The 18,129-nt window shown below is 45.5% G+C and overlaps 1 protein-coding gene across 1 annotated transcript in view; it reads left to right on the top strand.

Moving 5' to 3' along the window:
* The window catches only part of LOC126334820 (uncharacterized), a 1,262,774-nt gene that overhangs the window by 110,471 nt on the left and 1,134,174 nt on the right, over positions 1-18,129 (top strand). The window lies entirely within an intron of this gene.

Raw genomic sequence — 18,129 nt, 5'->3', positions numbered from 1 at the left:
GATTACTCTGCAATTCACATTTAAGTGCTTGGCAGTGGGTTCATCGAACACAATCATACTATCTCTCTACTATTCCACTCCATAACAGCGCGCGGGAAAAACGAACACCTAAATCTTTCTGTTCGTGCTCTAATTTCTCTTACTTTATTTTGATGATCATTCCTACCTATGTAGATTGGGCTCACCAAAATATTTTCGCATTCGGAAGAGAAAGTTGGTGACGGAAATTTCGTAAAAAGATCTCGCCGCGACGAAAAACGTCTATGCTGTAATGACTTCCATCCCAATTCACGTATCATATCTGCCAAACTCTCTCCCCTATTACGCGATAATGCCCTTTTTTGCACCCTTTCGATGTTCTCCGTCAATCCCACCTGGTAAGGATCCCACACCGCGCAGCAATATTCTAACAGAGGACGCCTTCCCCACAATATTATCTATGTGGTCTTTCCAACACTTTTCGTTATTTAGCGTCAACTGCCACCTGCCACACCATACAGCAATCTTTTCTGAATCGCTTTGCAACTGATACTGGTCTTCAGATGACCTTACTAGACGCTAAATTACAGCATCATCTGCGAACAACCTAAGAGAACTGCTCAGATTGTCACCTAGGTCATTTATATAGATCAGGAACAGCAGAGGTCCCAGGACGCTTCCCCGGGGAACACCTGATATCACGTCAGTTTTACTCGATGATTTGCCGTCTATTACTACGAACTGCGACCTTCCTGACAGGAAATCACGAATCCAGTCGCACAACTGAGACGATACCCCATAGGCCTGCAGCTTGATTAGAAGTCGCTTGTGAGGAACGGTGTCAAAAGCTTTCCGGAAATCTAGAAATACGGAATCAACTTGAGATCCCCTGTCGATAGCGGCCATTACTTCGTGTGAATAAAGATCTAGCTGCGTTGCACAAGAGCAATGTTTTCTGAAGCCATGCTGATTACGTATCAATAGATCGTTCCCTTCGAGATGATTCATATTGTTCGAATACAGTATATGCTCCAAAACCCTACTGCAAACCGACGTCAATGATATAGGTCTGTAGTTAAATGGATTACTCCCACTACCCTTCTTGAACACTGGTGCGACCTGCGCAATTTTCCAATCTGTAGGTACAGATCTATCGGTGAGCGAGCGGTTGTATATGAGTGCTAAGTAGGGAGCTATAGTATCAGCGTAATCTGAAAGGAACCTAATCGGTATACAATCTGGACCTGAAGACTTGCCCGTATCAAGAGATTTGAGTTGCTTCGGAACCCCTAGAGTATCTACTTCTAAGAAACTCATGCTAGCAGATGTTCGTGTTTCAAATTCTGGAATATTCCATTCGTCTTCCCTGGTGAAGGGATTTCGGAAAACTGCGTTCAATAACTCCGCTTTAGCGGCACAGTCGTCGGTAACAGTACCATCGGCACTGCGCAGCGAAGGTATTGACTGCGTCTTGCCGCTTGTGTACTTTACATACGACCAGAATTTCTTCGGATTTTCTACCAAATTTCGAGACAATTTTTCATTGTGGAACCTATTAAAGGCCTCTCGCATCGAAGTCGGTGCCAAATTTCACGCGTCTGTAAATTTTAGCCAGTCTTCGGGATTTCGCGTTCTTCTGAACTTCGCATGCTTTTTCCGTTGCCTCTGCAACAGCGTTCGGACCTTTTTTGTGTACCACGGGGGATCCGTTCCATCTCTTACCAATTTATGAGGTATGAATCTCTCAATTGCTGTTGCTACTATATCTTTAAATTTGAGACACATCTCATCTACATTTGCATAGTCAGTTCGCAAGGAATGGAGATTGTCTTTTAGGAAGGCTTCCAGTAACACTTTATCCGCTTTTTTAAATAAAATTATTTTGCGTTTGTTTCTGATGGATTTGGAAGAAACGGTATTGAACCTAGCTACAACGACCTTGTGATCACTAATCCCTGTATCAGTCATGATGCTCTCTATCAGCTCTGGATTGTTTGTGGCTAAGAGGTCAAGTGTGTTTTCGCAACCATTTACAATTCACGTGGGTTCGTGGACTAACTGCTCGAAATAATTTTCGGAGAAAGCATTTAGGACAATCTCGGAAGATGTTTTCTGCCTACCACCGGTTTTGAGCAAGTATTTTAGCCAACATAGCGAGGGAAGGTTGAAGTCCCCACCAACTATAACCGTATGAGTGGGGTATTTATTTGCTACGAGACTCAAACTTTCTCTGAACTGTTCCGCAACTGTATCATCGGAGTCTGGGGCACGGCGTTCCGTATTACCCTCCTGAACCCACCGATTCCATATTCCGCTAACAGTCATTGTATCTCGAACAACGCGAGCAGCAATGTCGCGATACGATAAACTGAAATCGCGATAGGCTACAATCCGAGCTTTATCAAAGTCGGAAACGTGATGGTACCCATTTCTCCCCCTTTCACAAGGCATCACAACAACGTTTCACCTGGCAACGCCGGTCAAGTGTTGTTTGTGTATGAGAAATTGGTTGGAAACTTTCGTCATGTCAGCACGTTGTAGGTGTCGTCACCGGCGCCAACCTTGTGTGAATGCTCTGAAAAGCTAATAATTTGCATATCACAGTATCTTCTTCCTGTCGGTCAAATTTCGCGTCTGTAGCACGTCATCTTCGTGGTGTAGCAATTTTAATGGCCAGTAGTGTAGTTTGTACTTTGACACTATACATCTATGAAAGTAAAAGTAAGTTATACGTAACAAACGCTAAAAATCCCATGAAAATGTACTCTGTAGCCGGCCAATGTGGCCGAGTGATTGTAGGCGTTTCAGTCCGGAACCGCGCTGCTGCTACTGTCGCAGGTGCGAATCTTGCCTCTTTTATGGATGTGTGGTATGTCGTTAGGCTTAAGTAGTAAAGTCTAGGGGACAGATGACCTCAGCTGTTAAGTCCCATAATGCTCAGAGCCATTTGATTTTTTTGTAGCTCGACTCAGGATTTTTCTGGTAGGGATGAGGCAGCAACTAGTCCTGGATGGACAGTCGTCGACAGATTAGTAGAACTCAAGTTTAGAATGTGTTCCAGGGGGTGTGTTTGGAACCTTGCTCTCCATATTGTATATTAATGACCTTTCAGACAACATTATAAGTAACGTTAGACTTTTCGCAAATGATGCAGTTATCTATCATGAAATACGGTCTGAAAGTAACTGCGCAAATATTTAGTCACATTTTTAAGATTTCAAAACACAGTAATGCGAAGATCGGCAGCTTGTCTTAAGTGTTTAGAAATGCAAAATTGTGCACTTCACAAAAGGAAAAACTGCAGTCTGGTATGACAATAATGAGTCACAGTTGGAGTTGGTCAACTCGTACAAATACATGAATGTAACACACTGTAGGGATATGAAAAGCAATTATCTTCGCATAGGCTCAGTGGTAGATAAAGCAAGTGACAGAGTCTGTACAGAGAGAAGCGTATAACTAAGTCATGCAATCTCGTTTTGTTGCTGTAGTCGTTGAAATGTCTCCACGTTCTTGACTTCTGAGAAGGATGCCATTTGGTTTGTATTTCGGTACTATACCAATTTTACAAGCAGTGCGTTACTATTTACAAGCACTTCGCGTGACACATTCGTTCTCACTAAAAAATGCAGTTTTGTCGCACGGAAATTAATTTCCTGGCTCGACGCAAGGTGGACAGAAGCCACGGTGTTTACCTAGTATAAGAAAAGTTAGAAGTTTCGGATGAATTTAATTCGCTATAGTACAAATAATAAAGGATGTCAGCCAGCTATCAACAGTAGGACCTCCAACGATTCAGCGGGTCGCCTTTAAGAAAATACATGTGGCTGGCGGGGTGCGTGATCTAAACAAAAATGGACTGTCTGTGGAGATGGCAGAAGAACGAGCTGGCAGCACCGGGCACTGCGAGTAGGTACTCTGTTGCTGCCGTTGCAGACTCCACAGTACGCCAGAGCATCCCGCCGGCGTGCATTAGCATGTTCGGAAGGCCGGCCTTTGTCTCCGCTTTTCGGAAGCGAGCGGCACCCGACACACGGACCATTGTTCACGTATTCCCTGCGGTAATGGGAAGGATGGAAGCGAGCCGCGAGAATGCTCAACAGCTCCCACCTTCCTCCTCATCCTGCGCAACGGCAATGCCGCGTACTTATTTTGAAAAATTATGGCCGTATGATGGAAAACAGATACTGTTGTACACTAGAGCGGCAAATCATGAAAACAGTTCGACCCGAATCAACGGTCTGTGGAATCTCCGTCAATTAGTAGTAAAACCTATCATCACTCCCGACACTTGTTTGTGATTGTTTTTTTGCCGGCTCAGTTAGCCGTGCCCTTACAGTGGGTTGCCTACTATTAAAAGGAAACCTCACACCAAGTGACTTGGAAAACAAGTTACGTCGCTCGGCTCGCATTCGGAGAGGTAGAGTACGAACCTCCAATTGCTTCCCACATGTGAGGGCTGTTCGGAAAGTATGGTGCGATCGGGCACGAAATGGAAGCCACAGTGAAAATCCGGTGAAGCTTTGCACAAATGTGTTAGGCAGTGTCTCTAGTATTCCCGTCGATTGCGTAATGTCGTTATTTTCATTTCTGATCGCACAATGAGCACGTAAAGATACCTAGAAAATAGTGCCTCCCGCCAAGTATGACGGCCTGGTGAGGGATTTCCCCTGGTGTCACACAGCTCACATAACAGAACTCCTCTTCATGACAATTCTGCGCCGCACTCTTCAGGAGTAATGAAGAAGCTTCCCAATACGGCCTGTGCTTGCTTCCCCTGCTGAGTTTCATTTCCGTACACATGAACCGCTGACTATGAAGAGAACATTTTGACGTTTTGACACAGGCAACGGACTGTACACCAGCTAGAGAATTGGCGAAAGTTCAGGTAGCTGTCTTCCATGACGGGGAGTTGGAAAGTTCGAGCGGCGACTATGTAGAGAAGTTAGAGAAGTAGCCGAAAGGTGCAGCTAACTATTGGAAGTAAAACATTTTTGATTTTCAGACGTTTCGATTTCGCGCCCGATCGGACCTTACTTTCCGTGTAAGCTTCTCGTGGTTCCTCTAAATCGATTAAGGCGAATGTTGGGAAGTTTCATTTACAGAGGAATGTTCCGCCCAGTAATTTCGTCGTTGGAATGACATTAAATCATAATCTTCCTTACAAGCTTCAGTTTTCATGTCTTTCGCCCATGTGATGTCTTCTGACTGCGACTGCGAATAGCAAATTTTCACATATATGTCGCGTTGTGTTAGTGCCTAATGCGATCAACAAAGATATAATTCGTCTGACGAAGATTTCTCTGGGAAGCGAGGGAAAGTAACGGTTGGTGTTGCGGGGGGAGAGGGGGGGTGAGTGAATGAGTCGAGAGAGTTAGAGAGAGAGAGAGAGAGAGAGAGAGAGAGAGAGAGAGAGAGAGAGAGAGAGAGAGAGAGAGAGAGAGTTTTGGGGGGGTGCGGTGGGGGAAGGGAGAGACATGGTGGAAGTTACGTCGTAAAATCAGTCGCAGATATAGTCCATATGTCCTCCTTCAGCCTAACCAAACCTACTACTTGATAAAACATTGCTATTTAATTTATAATTTAAGAGCCCCCTTAGGAGGGTTGCTGATAAGAATTACAATGTTATGCTAGTAAGCTAGAAGGATTCAATAGCAGGCTGATATTTCTAAACAGGATGTACCTGTAATACGGTATGCCTCTGCTGTTACTTCATCCCTATGTTAATAAATACCGGTGCAGTCACTGCCCATATGCGTCATACCGCCAGCAGCAGTGAGCCACCAAACAAGCGAGTGACGACGTTCCCTCGGCAGCAGGCTACGACAGATCCAAGGCAAAGATCAGGTAGACCGGTACCTACAGAACACTTGTGGTTGGTGCTGGTTGTGAGGAATGTGATGATACAGGACTAGCTACACTTGGAGCAAGAGCTCTCAGGAAAGAAGGTACTAACATAGGAATTCTAGTTGAATGCAACTATATCGACCCCAGGGTACACGAACTTCTGCCAGACATTAGGGATTGCAGAAACATGAGTTACGTGCTTCCGCGTAGGGGTGTACTTAATATCATGACTGTTCTTGCCTTCCTATATCATATCACAGAGAAAGGGAGAAAGAAAGAAAGAAAGAAAGAAAGAAAGAGAGAGAGAGAGAGAGAGAGAGAGAGAGAGAGAGAGAGAGAAACGTGATTCAGGTACTTAGCCTCCAACTCTGGGAAAACATCCATTGTGGTTACCGTGTAGGATGTCTCCACCTGACGGACGGAACGTCATCGACAGGTTCACATGCCTTCACTGCGTGAAAAACGTTGGGCATAGATTTAGTACTTCACTCCTGACATTGTTAATCTATAGACCAGGAACCTAGTTTACTGAGTGCCGTCGAGCGATATCTACATCTTCAGTTTTCCACATGCAAATTCACGATATCCTTTCTTTACTGTGAAATCGGGAAAGACGAACATCACCAAATGCCTGCATCACAGATAATGTATCTATGAGTTAATATATCATTGCAAGTATTTCCCTCCTTCCCCTCCCACACTAAAAAACTTGCAACACTTCAAAAAATTAAAGACGAAAAAATGTACGGTTATGGATATCGTATGCTGTTCTTACAAAACATGAACCTACATACGAGTGGGCTCTGGGACGCCTACTATTTGGATCCCTACGGAGCCAAGAGATCGGTTGTAAGTGAAATTGCATAGCGTAGTTGGCTGGGAGACCTCTAAGGGCAGGTTTGGAAATGTTTTTATACACGGTGATTCAGCTACCACTGGGTTTTATGCAACCCGCAGTGCCTTCAGATACCACATGCTAGATTCTCATATTATCTAGCTCGCTAGGCGCAAACTGTTAGTCCTACAGAAGAAATGAACACGACTCTTTTGTAGTAAATTTAATGTAGTTAAATTTTGTACAGAGACGCGTTTTCGCTAGGGGCCGCAGTTTTCGAATTATTCAAGTAAATTGTACAGAAGTGACCTTTAAACGCGTTTTTTTTTTCAATAACTCGAAAAACTGTGGCTTTCGGCGAAAACGCATCCCTATACGAAATTTAACAACACAAAATTTGCAACAAAAAGGCTCCTTTCATTTTTTTTGTGGGACTAATAGTTTGCACGTAGCGAGCGATGGAATATGAAAATGACGCGCGTGGTATCTGAAGGCTGTGCAGGCTTCATAATACCCAGCAGTAAGGGCAGCTAAATCACACTGCATGCTTCGCCCACTAATGGCATCTTCCCTTCGTGAAGAATGTTAGTTGTGTGTTTAAGTGTATCCTGTAAGTTTTGGTGATTGTAAAGGATGTGTGTGCGTAGTGTGGTGCCATGTTTAGGTTGAATGATGAGGGAAAGGAGAGCGTGAAATCTTGTCCCGGCACATAGCCTGCTCCTCTCAAACAGCATCAAGGACGCCGCCGATCTTAACGTCCCCATCCTATTAACCGACCACCGTACAGTGTGTCACATGCTCTCACTCCATGAGACACTCTACAACAGTTCGGAATTTATTCCATGGTGATCAAGAATAACAACCACCCCTCCTCCCCTTTGCCGGAAACGCAAATGAAATCAGCCAACAGCAAGTGGCGTACCCAGGCGGTTACCCATCCGAGTCATGGCCACACCCGACGTTACTTAAATTCGGTGATCTGACGAGAGCCTGTGTATTCAGCTGGGCAAGGCCGTTTGCTAGCCACTGGCTCTCTGAGCTGAGGCGCACTATGTGCTGCACACAGGCCTGTTGCATGCCAAGCATTTCATGTTGCTACGCCGCGCTGTTGGGGCCCTCCTTGGGCCCGTTATGCTCCAGACGCGCCCACTTGAGCCCACGCACCGTCCAGCTGTTTCCAGGCTGTCTGCGCAGAACAGGGCACACCCTGTCTGAACACGGTTCCCGCCGTGTTGCAACCAGAGTGGCCGCCAGCGGTACAACTGCCAACAGCCGAGGAACAGCAGACTGCAGAGCACAACCGGCCTCAAACAACCACATCGAGGTTGTAGAGATGGATCAATACCTTCATACAAGAAACAGCTGGATCTCTTGAATGGGTCAGCAATTTATGGAAACAAATTCAAACCTATATCAAGATCACCCATGCTAATTCGTCGTCGACTCGTTCTGAATACGAAAAAATGGTTCAAATGGCTCTGCGCACTATGGGACTTAACATCTGAGGTCATCAGTCCTCTAGAACTTAGAACTACTTAGACCTAACTAACCTAAGGACATCACACACATCCATGCCCGAGGCAGGATTCAAACCTGCGACAGTAGCGGTCGCGCGGTTCCAGACTGAAGAGCCTAGAACCGCTCGGGCACAGCGGCCGACTCTGAATACGAGACCAAGTTCTGAACCACTGTGGTACCTACCTAAATTAGAACACTACAAGAGCATGCAAAAGTGTTTCAAAAATCGTAATCGTCGGGCCTCACCAAAACCCTCGCATTTTGCAAGAGCGCAGTGACTAGTCCAGTCTGCACATAGTCCAGGCACTCAAATACACAATTGTGATAAACTTGAGGAATGTAACTTTAGCATGACGTGTCGGTGTCAAGTAACGTAGCTCGATGAAACCTGGAATATACGTAGCAAGAACTGTAGTGCAGAAGGTAATTGAAATACGTCATGAGACGAACAGCAATGACACTTTTATTCAAAAACAATAATTACAGTCAAGTCACCTAAACATTACAAAAGGCGGGATATTGTCTTAATATCGTGTGTGATACTGCGAGGTGCCAGGGTGGAGAAGAGTTTGTACCTCTTTAATTCAGACGAATTTTGCATGAGAACGAGACATCCACTCGATCCCCTCCTTATCTACTACCTAATTAATTATGCGCCCAACGGTAACGGAAAAAATGATGGTGGACCCAGCAAGTTGGTAAAGTAAGGAATGCACACTCACAATAATTAATAAAAATCGTAATCTAGTCAGAAAAAAGAGAACTTTAACATAATACACAACAGGAAATGTGATTCTGCATATACCGACGAAATGATATGCGGATTAAATATTACAATCAGATTTATTATACATCAGAACATAAATGCACATGATTATCGACACATTGCCCGCATCTCTTGGTCTTGCGGTAGCGTTCTCGCTTCCCACGCCGGGGTTCCCGGGTTCGATTCCCGGCGGGGTCAGGGCTTTTTCTCTGCCTCGTGATGGCTGGGTGTTGTGTGATGTCCTTAGGTTAGTTACGTTTAAGTAGTTCTAAGTTCTAGGGGACTGATCACCGTAGAAGTTAAGTCCCATAGCGCTCAGAGCCATTTGAACCATTATCGACTCAAACAGTAGGTTAAAGGATAGGGTATACTAAAATATTATGAGAATAAGAATTTGCTCGAGAACAAGGGGTTCCTACTCTCTGTGATACAATAGATTGGCGATACTGACTGGAGGTCCTAATGAATCAAATATTAATCTCCTGACTAAATAGCAGTATCGCTATTAGTAGTGATAGCTCAAATTGGAGCACATGGAGAAACAAGCAAGATGGATTTGTAGAAAAGCGCGCGTGCTGCTTAGGGATTCAGTATAAAATTGATAAGGTCCTACAATGCCGGAGTCGGAAAATACTGTACCAGTACTGAAATATACAGCACGACGTCGGTAGGCAGCGTCCTGATGTAGGCACCGACTTCTGCCGTGCAGGAACTCTGTGTCAACCCCTGGCCTCGAAGGCTGTCTGAAGAATCTTAAGTTCTTTCGAAAAAGAGCAACTATGTCGCAAGACCGTCACATCCCGAATTCCCTGCCCGTGCAACGCAGGAGCGAAGCCAACATTGCTTTACCCCTTACTCTCCTCGAAAACCGCGAATCAGCCTTCAGTTCTGATTCCAAAATTTCCCCACACTGTCTCAGAACATCATTCACGCCAACAGCGACCGTTCCGTCCAATTTCGAGCAGGGTTTTATGACATCAACTAGACTCAGTTCAAGTTGACCAATCATGCCTCTGCTATTCAGCTGAGGGCACTGACCGTGCCGTTTGACCGTCTACGAAAACAACCTTCCTAGACCACCAGCCATCCGGTGCCAGACAGTCGCACTCAGCAGGGCACGGTCCACAAGTATTCTCAGAATCAAGATGACAATGCAGTTAGTCGGTACCAGGAATCTTCGTTCCGGACGCACCGAAACGGCAAACACATAAACCGCGGCGACACTCAGACATCTCGCAGGTCGTTTCGCCCTGCATACAATAGGCGAAACTCGACCGACGTCATTCGTTCCACCAGGCGCTTATTGCACGAACTCCTGAGAATTCAGGGAAGTGCACCCCGAACGGGAAATGCCGTGTGCCGCGTCCTCCGATGCTTGCCTCGCACGAGCCGCCCAGGGAAGTAACCCAACATGTGTAGGAATCAACTGAAAAGTGTTTTTATGAGCTCTCAGTACATATAATCTCATTACAATAACCTTATTAGGTCTGTTACTACCGTACAATGTGGTAGACCGTTAATAAAATTAATGTAAATGAGAGGAGACACGAAAAAGAGAGCATGGAACCTCTCAATACCACAGACCGAAACTCATGCTCTCCAACGCAGTCCCATGCTGGCCTCAAGGTTGGTAAGGAGTTCTTGTGGTAGGTCGTTCCATTTCTTCACCAGTGCAGTTGACCACTGCTGGATGGTCGTTGGGGTATGTGGACGTGCTGCAACGCGTCATCCCAGCTTATCCGCTATGTGCTTCGTGGGATTTTAGTTGGAGGAAAGAGCAGACGAGTCCATTCACCGAATATCCCCTCATTCCAAGAGCTTCTCCATCTGCGCTGATCGATGCGCTGGCGTGTTGTTATCCACAAAAATGACGTCAGGGCCAGCTGTACCCTGGACAGACGCACATGTGAAAGATCTACAGCGTGACTGTGACGTTGACCAGTAAGTGTACCGTGTTCAAAGATTTGGAGGTCAGTAATGCGATGCAATATTTTGCCTCCCCACACCGTAACAATCTGACCACAGAAATGATAGTGTTCCATAGCGGTTCGTTGGTGCATTGCATGTTCCCACATCTCACTCTACGAAGGTACGTCCAGCATCCATGCTTCCTGTCAAGGCCCCACGCCAAACGCAACCGTCTGTTATGTAGCGCCGGCCGCTGGTAGCCGAGCGGTTCTAGGCGCTCCAGTCTGGAACCGCGCGACCGCTAAGGTCGCAGGTTCGAATCCTGCCTCGAGCATGGATGTGTGTGATGTCCTTAGGTTAGTTAGGTTTAATTAGTTCTAAGTTCTAGGGGAATGATGACCATTTGAACCTTTTTTTTTAATGTAGCCTTAACGGCAGCCTGCCCATGTAACGGTAATTCCCTAGTCCAGCTGCTGCGAGTCTCCGACCAATGGTGTGAGATGACAGAGAATTTTGCAGGAATGTGATTACGTGTTCTCAAATTGCAGGTGGAGACTTCAAGGGCTTACGGCGTGTTTGCCGCTCTGTAGGGCGGTCCTGCCTGGTGGTTGTCAGACGTGGTCAACCGGAGCCTTCACGACGAGTATGTCTGCCCGCCTGCCCTCACGTTCCCATCCAGTCCAACATAGGGCCACTCTCACATCCAAATGTGGGAGGACGACGGCTCAATCCCGCGTCCGGCCATCCTGATTTAGGTTTTCCGTGATTTCCCTAAAATCGCTCCATTCAAATGCCGGGATGGTTCCTTTGAAGGGCACGGCCGACTTCCTTCCCCATCGTTCCCTAATCCGATGGCACCGATGACTTCGCTGTTTGGTCTCCTTCCCCAAACAACTCAACATTCAAATGCCACACAAACCTGGATATTGCAGGTTTCGACCAGTCGCACAAATGGACACAAATAGTGAACCTCTTGCAGACTCTGATAATAGCGCTGTCCCACACGAATACGCGGTATCTCCATGTCATTCATAGTAACCAATCAACATCTGATGCTCCTCATACCCGTTCTATCATATTAAGCCTGATAACAACACTATACAGCGACAAAACTAACGCAGTCTGCTGGCCGTTCTACCCATCACAGAATTGTACATCTGTTTATCATTTACACACTCGCCGATTGTATATGTGTGCATGAAGTTACATTTTCTGAAGGCTCTTGCTTTCAGGCAACCCAAAATTTCGAACATTGTCATGTTGAAAAGTGGCACCATGACACTGTCGCGTGTGGTTACCCAGAAGGATGCAGAATGCCCGTGACATTCCGTTGTGCCGCCAGAGTTATCTCCATCAGTATCAGCCGTGACCTGAAGTCATACCCGGTGGCACCCACACCATGACATCACGAGTAAAACCGCTGTGCCCCTCCACAACATTGGAAGAATGGGCCCTCTTCCCATGTTACCGCCATATTCGCCGACAATTTTCATCTAGGATACTGGGGAACTGTGATTCATTGCCGAGCACAATCCGACCCCATTCATCAGCTGTCCGTGCTTCCTGGTTACTGCACCAATCAGAACGCAGCAGTTACTTTTGTGTTGCTAACGGCAGCCTATGCCTGGGATGGTGATGCTCTAATACGATCGCAGCTAGCCCACGTCAATAGTGCGGGATGACACAGAACGTTGCAGGGAGTCTTGTTCTCGGATGGAAGGCGCAGGGGCCGTTGTGGACGAGCGGTTCTAGGCGCTTCAGTCCGGAACCGCGCTGATGCTGCTGTCGCAGGTTCGAATGCCGCCTAGGGCATGGCTGTGTGTGATGTCCTTACGTTAGTTAGGTTTAATTAGTTCTAAGTTCTGGGGGACTGATGACCGTAGATGTTAAGTCCCATAGTGCTCAGAGCCATGGTTTTGAACCTTAAACACTACACACGACAATCTGGCGGACTTTGTTCCCGCCACAGAGAACTGGAACGCTATTCTAAGTTATGTAAACATCCGACCATGTCCTTGGTATTTCACTTTTTTGTCGGGCCGTGTAATATGTCACAACGCCGTTTTGTGATCATACATTAAGAGCAGCTGGTTCTATGTCTCAGGTGAGTGTTGTTTCTACCATGTGAGAGTCTGACAGTAAGCCAGCACCAGCGACCAGGAAGTAGAGAGGTGGCAGAGGGCGGCGTCTGCAGGGAGGAGTATCCGTAACCAAGCTGGCAGGTCTCGTAATCGCAGCGGAGGACGCCGTCTGCCGGTGTGGGCTGGCCGGTCTGCTGTGAGTCACGTGGCCGGCGGCGCATCCGGACGAGACGAGGATGGCGACCGTGGCAGGAATGCGTGCTGCGCGGGTTGCCGCCGTGCCAAAATCAGGCGCCCCGCCCGCTTCCACCGAACCTGTTTGGTTGTTCAGTTTGAGGCGGTGATAGGTAAAAGACGCGGACCCGTTCGAATATTCTTCACTTGTGGTATATAAAACCAGATAACGTTTCTAAGTCTTTAAAAGGATGACGATCTTTTAGGCTTTGTTCTTTTGTTGTGGTCATCCGTCCAAAGGTTGGATGGTCAGCTCTCCATGCGCCTATTCTGTGCTCGCCTTTTTTTCTGTGAACAACTACTGCAACTTACATCCATTGTATCCCGCTTACTGTATTTGTATTTTGTCCTCCCGCTACATTTTTTACCCGCCATACTTCACTCCATTACCAAGTTGACGATTCCTTTGTGCCTCAGGGTTCAAATGGTTCAAATGGCTCTGAGCACTATGCGACTTAACATCTACATCTACATGACTACTCTGCAATTCACATTTAAGTGCTTGGCAGAGGGTTCATCGAACCACAATCATACTATCTCTCTACTATTCCACTCCCGAACAGCGAGCGGGAAAAACGAACACCTAAACCTTTCTGTTCGAGCTCTGATTTCTCTTATTTTATTTTGATGATCATTCCTACCTATGTAGGTGGGGCTCAACAAAATATTTTCGCATTCGGAAGAGAAAGTTGGTGACTGAAATTTCGTAAAAAGGTCTCGCCGCGACGAAAAACGTCTATGCTGTAATGACTTCCATCCCAACTCGTGTATCATATCTGCCACACTCTCTCCCCTATAACGCGATAATACAAAACGAGCTGCCCTTTTTTGCACCCTTTCGATGTTCTCCGTCAATCCCACCTGGTAAGGATCCCACACCGCGCAGCAATATTCTAACAGAGGACGCCTTCCCCACAATATTATCTATGTAGTCTTTCCAACTGAAGTTGTTCGTAATTTTTACACCCAGGTACTTAGTTGAATTGACAGTCTTGAGAATTGTACTATTTATCGAGTAATGGAATTCCAACGGATTTCTTTTGGAACTCATGTGGATCATCTCACACTTTTCGTTATTTAGCGTCAACTGCCACCTGACACACCATACAGCAATCTTTTCTAAATCGCTTTGCAGCTGATACTGGTCTTCGGATGACCTTACTAGACGGTAAATTACAGCATCATCTGCGAACAACCTAAGAGAACTGCTCAGATTGTCACCCAGGTCATTTATATAGATCAGGAACAGTAGAGGTCCCAGGACGCTTCCCTGGGGAACAAATGATATCACTTCAGTTTTACTCGATGATTTGCCGTCTATTACTACGAACTGCGACCTTCCTGACAGGAAATCACGAATCCAGTCGCACAACTGAGACGATACCCCATAGCTCCGCAGCTTGATTAGAAGTCGCTTGTGAGGAACGGTGTCAAAAGCTTTCCGGAAATCTAGAAATACGGAATCAACTTGAGATCCCCTGTCGATAGCGGCCATTACTTCGTGCGAATAAAGAGCTAGCTGACTTGCACAAGAGCGATGTTTTCTGAAGCCATGCTGATTACGTGTGATTCGAGGTGATTCATAATGTTTGAATATAGTATATGCTCCAAAACCCTACTGCAAACCGACGTCAATGATATAGGTCTGTAGTTAAATGGACTACTCCTACTACCCTTCTTGAACACTGGTGCGACCTGCGCAATTTTCCAATCTGTAGGTACAGATCTATCGGTGAGCGAGCGGTTGTATATGAGTACTAAGTAGGGAGCTATAGTATCAGCGTAATCTGAAAGGAACCTAATCGGTATACAATCTGGACCTGAAGACTTGCCCGTATCAAGCGATTTGAGTTGCTTCGCAACCCCTAAGGTATCTACTCATGCTAGCAGATGTTCGTGTTTCAAATTCTGGAATATTCCATTCGTCTTCCCTGGTGAAGGGATTTCGGAAAACTGCGTTCAATAACTCCGCTTTAGCGGCACAGTCGTCGATAACAGTACCATCGGCACTGCGCAGCGAAGGTATTGACTGCGTCTTGCCGCTTGTGTACTTTACATACGACCAGAATTTCTTCGGATTTTCTACCAAATTTCGAGACAATGTTTCGTTGTGGAACCTATTAAAGGCATCTCGCATCGAAGTACGTGCCAAATTTCGCGCGTCTGTAAATTTTAACCCATCTTCGGGATTTCGCGTTCTTCTGAACTTCGCATGCTTTTTCCGTTGCCTCTGAAACAGCGTTCGGACCTTTGTGTACCACGGGGGATCCGTTCCATCTCTTACCAATTTATGAGGTATGAATCTCTCAATTGCTGTTGCTACTATATCTTTAAATTTGAGCCACATCTCGTCTACATTCGCATAGTCAGTTCGGAAGGAATGGAAATTGTCTTTTAGGAAGGCTTCTAGTGGCACTTTATCCGCTTTTTTAAATAAAATTATTTTGCGTTTGTTTCTGATGGATTTGGAAGAAATGGTATTGAGCCTAGCTACAATGACCTTGTGATCACTAATCCCTGTATCAGTCATGATGCTCTCTATCAGCTCTGGATTGTTTGTGGCCAAGAGGTCAAGTGTGTTTTCGCAACCATTTACAATTCGCGTGGGTTCGTGGACTAACTGCTCGAAATAATTTTCGGAGAATGCATTTAGGACAATCTCGGAAGACGTTTTCTGCCTACCGCCGGTTTTGAACAAGTATTTTTGCCAACATACCGAGGGTAGGTTGAAGTCCCCACCAACTATAACCGTATGAGTGGGTTATTTATTTGTTACGAGACTCAAACTTTCTCTGAACTGTTCCGCAACTGTATCATCGGAGTCTGGGGGTCGGTAGAAGGAGCCAATTATTAACTTAATTCGGCTGTTAAGTATAACCTCCACCCACACCAATTCGCACAGAGTATCTACTTCGACTTCACTACAAGATAAACCACTACTGACAGACACAAACACTCCACCACCAATTCTGCCTAATCTATCTTTCCTGAACACCGTCTGAGACTTCGTAAAAATTTCTGCAGAACTTATTTCAGGCTTTAGCCAGCTTTCTGTACCTATAACGATATCAGCTTCTGTGCTTTCTATTAGCGCTTGAAGCTCAGGGACATCTGTGGTCATCAGTCGCCTAGAACTTAGAACTAATTAAACCTAACTAACCTAAGGACATCACACACATCCATGCCCGAGGCAGGATTCGAACCTGCGACCGTAGCAGTCGCGCGGTTCCGGGCTGAGCGCCTAGAACCGCAAGACCACCGCGGCCGGCATGCCTCAGGGCGTGTCCCGTCAACTGACCACTTCTTCGTGAAGATATGTGCCGTCTTTGCAACTAAATGAAATGCAGTTTAGTTATTGCCATACGGTTTTGCTTCTTTTATTTATGAACTATTTCCAGTGGCCTGTAACACATGCCTTTAAATGCGTTATGTACGATTTCCATTGCTGTTAATTCATGTGTTTCATCCTGGAGATGTATTTACTCGGTCTCCATACTCCACATAATCAGTTTTCGCTCCCACATTTATTACATTATTACAACACTTCAATTTCACTTTTCGTTGTGTGTTGAAGATGTGTGTGTGTGTGTGTGTGTGTGTGTGTGTGTTATTTACAGTGTGTGGTGTTGCGAACTGTAGCTGTGTGTTAATCTTTGTCTGTAGTTTGTGTTATGTATGTGTAGTGTGTATTTGTTCATTTACTGTGTGAGTGTGTGTGTGTGTGTGTGTGTGTGTGTGTGTGTGTGTGTGTGTGTGTGTGGTGTGAGAGAGAGAGAGAGAGAGAGAGAGAGAGAGAGAGAGAGAGAGAGAGAGAGAGAGAGAGAGAGAGAGAGAGAGAGAGAGAGAGAGAGAGAGGAGAGAGAGGAGAGAAGAGAGAGAGAGAGAGAGAGAGTGGGGGGGGGGGAGATTAATTAATTATTTATTTAAGCTGATTATTCTTGCATTTCTGTTGGTTATTGTTTTATTGGCTATCATAATCTGTGAGTTATTACTTAAGTTGGTTTGGTCATTAATTATATTCTTTTTCAACACATGGGCTTTTTGGATGTGAATGTTTTCTTTTAATGCCAGAAACTTTTAGTTGTAATTGTTCTCTCTAATAATTTTAATTTCCTATTCCATGCTAGACTGTTCATGTCCATTTTTTGTCAGGTTTTCCATCCTTGCAGTAAAGCTGTACCTTAGATTTCTGTTTTCCTCAGTTCGCTTCAGTACCTCCTCATTAGTTATTCGAATTACAAACCTAACCTTCAACATTTTTCTCTAGTGCTATGTTTCACGTGTTTATAAACTTGGCCGTTTCGCAAATGCTTCCACCCTTAGCCCAACGGCTAATGGTCGTGCCCTTTAGAGCGTCAGATAAATCGTTCGGTTTCAGCATTACGATACGACTGCACTGTTCGCCGCGTCCCCTAGGCACGCTTTATATAACCTTCATTGTTAGTGCTGGCACCTGATATCTCTGAGAGGTTCTTGCAAGTTGACGTCGAACAAAGACGGTGATCACATTGTGACTGGGCCGTGCGTAATCTTTTATCAAGCCACTATCTGTTCCGTTCAACTGTCCTTCAGGTCCCCTAACGTCTCTGACAGAATTTCAGTGACATCGGAAAACGTCAAAGTTTTTATTTCTCTTCTCTCAACTCTAAAACCCTTTCCAATTTACTCATCAGTTTTCTTCACAGCTTGCTCGATGCACCCACTGAACAACACTGAAGAAACACTAAAAACCAGTTCCACTCCCTTTTCAACCACTGCTTCACTTTCACATACTTCGAACATGTACAATTGCAATCTGGCCTTTCGATTCCTGTGTTGTATCCCTGCTACGTTCAAATACAGGGTGTATCAAAGTAAATAATCCCATTTGGCACGTCTGTATCCGGGAAACTAATATACATATACAATGAATTATATAATGAATTTTGTTTTTTGATGAACGGGAAACTCAAAAAGCTCTT

This window comes from Schistocerca gregaria, chromosome 2 (assembly GCF_023897955.1).
Source record: "Schistocerca gregaria isolate iqSchGreg1 chromosome 2, iqSchGreg1.2, whole genome shotgun sequence".
Lineage (NCBI taxonomy): Eukaryota > Metazoa > Arthropoda > Insecta > Orthoptera > Acrididae > Schistocerca > Schistocerca gregaria.
The sequence above is the reverse complement of the archived record's forward strand: the minus strand, read 5'-3'. Positions and strand labels throughout refer to the sequence as shown.